At 43.2% G+C, this 6,453-nt stretch overlaps 1 pseudogene; it reads right to left on the reverse strand.

Moving 5' to 3' along the window:
- The window catches only part of LOC107297436, a 14,709-nt pseudogene extending 8,268 nt beyond the window's left edge, over positions 1 to 6,441 (reverse strand).
- Positions 6,442 to 6,453: the final 12 nt, after the last annotated feature.

Raw genomic sequence — 6,453 nt, forward strand, 5'->3', positions numbered from 1 at the left:
AGGCCTCCCAGATCCTGGGTCAGAGAGTGCTGCTTTCTAGAGAGGCAAAACCCTCTTTTCTTGCCCTTGGCGGGAGAGCCTCCCAGCGCAAGCCAAAGCCTCTTCTTTCCCTCTTTGCACTGCAGGGATTTTTTGTCAAGTCTTATTTATGCGCATGCTCAGTTCCTTTGCGACGATAAATAATTGCCCTAAAAGCAGGGGTAGGCAACCTTGGCTCTTTTATGAGTCGTGGACTTCAGCTCCCAGAATTCCTGAGCCAGCCATGCTGGCTCAGGAATTCTGGGAGTTGAAGTCCACGAGTCCTAAAAGATTAGGACTAGTGCTAGTTAAGAAACGGGGTTTGTTCTCAGTTTATATTCTACTGCCTTGCCCCGTCTGTGTGCTGGGAGCAGTCTGGGAGGTTCTTTGGTTGGGCTGCTTGCTTTTAGCTTTTTTTGGGGGGTAGTTCTTGATTGGGATATTGTTTACTGCTTGTAAACAAGTTTGGAATAAATCTATGTTCATCTTGGTGCTGAGATGACTGGTGAGGAGATGTTTGGGTCCTTTTGTTCCCTTTGTTGATTGTCATATTTCAACTTAACCTGGAAGGGGCTTGTAAGCAGTTGGCTATAAACCGAAGGTCAAGGTGGGGTACTTTAGAGTTTGCTATTGAAACTAAGAGATGCATCACAAAGGAAAGTAAATACAACTGCTTTTCTAACCAATCATCAGATGTGAATGCATTGCATGGGACATCAAAGCACAAGGGATACCAATGTAATAATGATGGCAAGTAGTGTTTCTTGAAAATATTCCATCCCTAGTTGAGATAACTATTCTACATAACTTGTTATGAAACTGAGTCGTCATGAAACATTCAGAAAGCGTTCATTAATGTATGTCCATCGCTGACTATAGGGGGCGAAACTTTGGCCCCCTCAGATCGGGTCCGCAACTTGGGTGTTCTCCTGGATTCACGGTTGACATTGGACGACCAGTTGTCGGCCGTGACCAGGGGAGCGTTTTATCAGGTTCGCCTGATTCGCCAGTTGCGGCCGTTTCTGGACCGGGACGCCCTACGCACGGTCACTCATGCCCTTNTTGTTCCAGCAAGCGGGACTGGCCTAGGGGATTTTATAGGGGTTTTAATTACTTTTAAATTTGACATTCTCAAATATTTCATTTTAATTAAATTTTAACTGGGTGTAATATGTTAGCTTTTTATCATTTGTCAGCCGCCCTGAGTCCGAAAGGAGAAGGGCGGGATATAAATACAATTAATAATAATAATAATAATAATGTGCAGCCTGCGTATGCTCTACTAATCATCCATCTAATGACAGCCTATTTTGCAATACTGCGTTTTCAGTCAGATTTTACCCAAAGCAGCTTATGGCTCTTTGAGATGTCATTTATAAAGATGTTAAAACTGCAACTTACGACAAAATGCAGCTGACTTGTGTTCTTATTGTTTATCATTTACTCTCTGTATTTGCATGCCAGAACCAACTGCTCTCCTTGTTTTATAGTTATATCTGAAAGAATATTTAACTTGGTAATGTAATTTCTTGTGTTGACACCAGATGAATCCCTGCTCTCTGCAGCCAAGAAATAGTGCAAATTTCTTATAAGGATTTTGGTAAAGATTAAAAAGAATGCCACAAGTCCACTACAAACTTTAAGCTTGTCTTCTGCATACAGTGTTATACAGTAGCGGCCAAAATTGTGAAAACCTTTTGGGAAAAGTGTACAGTAGAAATGCCACCTTTGGTTAAGTTTCCACCAATTTTTCTTCTCATTTCTTTATAACTGTAGCCTTGTTCACTTAATCATTCTATTTTACATCGCTTTCTGGGCGACCAGTCAACTCTTTGCACCATTACTTTAATTTTATTACATTTTACAAGCTCACTAAATGAAAGAACACAAAAAAAACCCAACCAACTTGATAGCGATCACATAACACACTGACAAATGTCCTCCTCTCAGCTTCAATACATGACCTCAATAACTGAATCCTATTGTGATCTGATTGGCTCATTGCCAAAACTAGATGACACCTGATTGGCTCTCTAAACACTCATACTCATTGGCTACAATCAGATGAAGGAAAGCTATCTGATATCAACCTAAGCAATTTGTGCTTCCTTTTTCTGGTTATTTGGCTATAACCAGGGCTTTTTTTCAGCCGGAACGCGGCGGAACCGCGTTCCGGCACCTTTTTCCGGGCCGGCCGCACTGGAAATAGCCCCTCCCGCACCGGAAATAGCCCCTCCCAAATTTTACTTGCATTCCTGTTCTCTAAAGGGGCGGTCCTAGGGTTTGATGAGGGCGTGGCCAGGTTTGAGTTCCGCCACCTTTTCTCTGAGAAAAAAAGCCCTGGCTATAACGTTTCATTAGAATACAGTACAGATAATTGAACAAACTATGTTGCATTACGTTCTTGATTAAATTATCTTTCCATTGATATATAATTTTATGGTACTACTCCAAAAAAAGAGTGGTGTTATTAGCCATCAAACCTCAAAAATACACTTTTCCCAAAAAGTTTCCACAATTTGGGTCACTACTGTATGTCAAGGCCAACACATTTTTTAAACTGCGAATGCTGATATGTTCCGCTATCTGCCTTCTGAAGGTCTGCATTTTAACATCTCCAAATACTTCATATTTATTTGGATTAAAACAAGTGCACTAGAAACAACACTTGCATGTTTGGGCAATGAATGCTGAAAATTTAATCGGGGCATTGGAATATTTCTGCATAATGAAATCAAATGCAATAATGTGATTTACTTGCCAATTAATACAAAACGCACAGAAAAAAGGAGATATCTCTTACCCTGGTTCAAACTCGCATTTGGAATAGCAAGAAGCTCTGCTTTATAACCAGCTAAATACTTAGATGTAAGGGCCTGACATTTCTGGAGAGGAACTTAAATTCACTCACAGGTAACAGCTCCATTCAGCCAATAGAATCTTTTAATGGAATCAATTCTTTTGATTATTTCATCAGGAAGGACAGTAATACAGGTAGTTCTCAACTTACAACCACAATTCAACACAGTGTGTTGCAGCTGCCAAAAAAGCCAACACAGTGCTTGGCTGCATTAACAGAGGGATAGAATAAAGATCACGTGAAGTGTTAATACTTTATAATGCCTTGATAAGGCCACACTTGGAATACTATATCCAGTTTTGGTCACCACAATATAAAAAAGATGTTGAGACTCTAGAAAGAGTACAGAGAAGAGTAACAAAGATGATTGGGGGACTGGAGGCTAAAACATATAAGGAACGGTTGCTGGAATTGGGTATATCTAGTTTAATGAAGAGAAGGATGAGGGGGGACATGATAGCAGTGTTCCAATATCTCGGGGGCTGCCACAAAGAAGGAGTCAAGCTATTCTCCAAAGCACCTGAGGGCAGGACAAGCAAGGGATGGAAACTAAACAAGGAGAGAAGCAACCTAGAACTAAGGAGAAACTTCCTGATAGTTAGAACAATTAACCAGTAGAACAACCTGCCTCCAGAAGCAGTGAATGCTCCAACACTGGAAGTTTTTAAGAAGAAACTGGACAGCCATTTGTCCAAAATGGTCATCATGTCTTGTATCTATTGCTCAATCCAAAACAGACTAGCCTGGTTGGGGGAGAAACGTTTATGTTTCAAAAAGTCAGAAACTCATGGCTTTGAGTTATGACTCTAAAATGGCAGGACATTTTGGTTTCATGAAAACGCTGCACCTACCGTGCTTCCCCCAAAATAAGATCTGTTTTACATATTTTTTTTTGCCTCCAAAAGAGCCATTAGGGCTTATTTTTTGGGAAATACAGTATCAGGGTGATCAGCCCAGTAGGGAACCCCACCACCCAGCACATGCACAAGAGGCAGTGAGCTGCGTAGGGAGTCAACGGTGTGCAGCAGCAGCCACAGCCTGCTGGTCCCTTGGTGCAGCACAGGTAAGTCCAAGCGTAGAGACATGAGGGGGGGAGGCAGACAATCTGGACTTGTTGCGCAACCACCTGGCTCAGGAGAGATTTGGAGGCTTGCGCAGCAACAGCAGGCAGAGGCATGGACCCCTCTAAAAGAACACAGGAGAACTGAAGGGCTTCGGTGCGGGAGCCGAGCAATGCCACAGGAAGGAGACTAGCAGGGAAGAAGTTGTTCATTGAAAAATCTGCCACGAACTCCATGCACCTCTAAACCGCCTCGGATGCTCCGCTGGAAGCCAAGGCTTAAGATGGGCTGCACTGAAGAAACTCCGCAAACAAGCCTCCCCCCCCTGCAGACTGGCTGGAAGAGGGGACTAAGGTGGCCCACATCTGCAGTCCCTCCGTCAGTCCCGCCGCTTTCCCAGGCTGTCTCCACACCTGGCCTTCCTGCTTCCAGTTTTTCCATGTTTTCTCAATCCTACGCAGAGGTTTTCTCGCTCAGTTCCTCCTCCTTCCCTGAGCCTCCCCCAAAGCCATGTGGCCGTGCAGCATGTCTGGATCGCTTGCCTCTTCCCCCCATGACTCTGCTTGCTGCTGCCACATGAGCCTCCCCCAAAGCCAGGCAGCTGCACCGCACATCCGGACTGCCTGCCTCTCCCGCACCTTGACACCATCAGCCCCCGTGCACTCGCCACCTCCTGTGCTGGCCACGCCCACCCGACAGGCTTATTTTTTGGAATAGGGCTTATATTAAAAAAATATACAAAATCAAGCTAGGGTTTATTTTAGGAATAGTTATTTTCAGGAAAACATGTTAAAAGGCCATTTTGGTGGCCATCTCTCAAGAAAGACATTGAGTGCTACGTTGCCAGCTGTCCGGTGTGTCTTTGGCAAAGCGACATCAAGGAAAATCTCCGGGGCTTCTTCAAACAGTAGCTGAGCTGTAAGCATCTTGGAGAGAGATCTCTATGGACTTCATTGTGCAACTCCCCGGAAATGGGGGAAATACAGTAATTTGGGTGGTGACTGATCTATTCTCCAAGCAAGTGCATTTTATTCCTTGTCAAAAGATCCCAACTGCCCAAGATCTTGCTAAACTATTTCTGCATCCTATTTATAGAATACATGGAGCACCTCAACGTATTATTTCAAATAGGGAGGTGTAATTCACCTCTACATTTTGACAGGCCTTTTTGGGATGACCAAGGACTTAGCTCAAGTCACCACCCCCAAACGAATAGGGGGTGTGAACAAATGAACTTAGTGTTGGAACAATACCTTAGATGCTTTATTATCAACAAGATAACTGGACTGGTCTCTTGCCATTTGTGGAAGTGTCACTTAATTCTGTGCACAGCAGTACTGGCTTCACCTTTTCGAGTGGCTACCAGTCAAGACTTCATATCCATGCCAGAACTCCCCATTAATGACCCTGGGTTACCGTCCCTGAAGGTATGGGTCTCCAAATTACAAAATACCTGGCCTGTTATACAAAAAGCACCCACAGATGCTTGCAACATCTATAAAGCACAAGCTGACAAAAAAAGAACCAAGCAAAAACTTTTAAAGTGGCAGAAAGTAGAGGGTGAACAACACTTTGAGCTGAAGGAGATATTGGATTCCCGTAAGCATAGGGGAAACCTCCAATATTAGTGGCATGGAAGGACACTTGTAGTGGCCAGAATGAATGGGTTAATTTTCAGCACGTTAGAGCCCCTAGGCTAGTGAAACATTTTCATAATCAATATCCTGATAAACCTAAATGATTGTTATAATTATCTTTTGTCTCCCAGTGTTTGCAGAGTTAATCCTTCTCTTTGGGAGGGACAGCATGTCAGGTCCCCTTTTTGGGTGCCCTGCCATTCTGGTGGGAAGGGGAGGACGTTCTGGAAGAGTATTCTTTGCATACTTTCGCTTTGCTATAACCACATGGGAATTAGGGCGGGGGAAGGTTCTAAGGTCGCTGTGCCCAAAAGATGACACGTTATCTATCCTGTATCTCAGTGCTCTCAAAACAACCTTGCAACACAGTATTTGCTGTTGGTGGACTGGCCAGGGGGGATGGGCTTTGAAAGGGAAAAAATAGTTTGGTGCTTTGCATGGAAATGTAAGCTTCCGCTTGACTTTGCTACAACCAGTTTCTCAGTAAAAGTTATTTTGATTAAATATATGGCATCAAGAGTTGTACTTTCCTGATAGGGACAGCTCATCCAGGTCCTTACAGGATGTTTGGAAAGTAAGTTTCCACTTCAAACCAAAGATTTTTGCACATTGCATACAATAAGCTTCCTCCCATGTCTAGCTCCTTTGATGATGAGTAAGTTGACTGTTTCAAATGAAGCTCATTCCACGGATTTATATGATTTTTCCTGTGTTAAATATTTTTGTTAGAACTAAGCGCACAATTCTCAATGAAGCTTGTTCCACATTCCATTTTGTCCTGTGTTGATCCCTTTATGACAAATAAACATGCTGTAGTGTAGTCATTAAAGCCTTTTTCAGGGCATTTATATGGTCCCTCCCTCATGTGGATACTTTG

Source organism: Protobothrops mucrosquamatus, unplaced genomic scaffold (genome assembly GCF_001527695.2).
Source record: "Protobothrops mucrosquamatus isolate PMUCROS unplaced genomic scaffold, P.Mucros_1.0 scaffold3306, whole genome shotgun sequence".
In the NCBI taxonomy this organism is placed as follows: Eukaryota; Metazoa; Chordata; class Lepidosauria; order Squamata; family Viperidae; genus Protobothrops; species Protobothrops mucrosquamatus.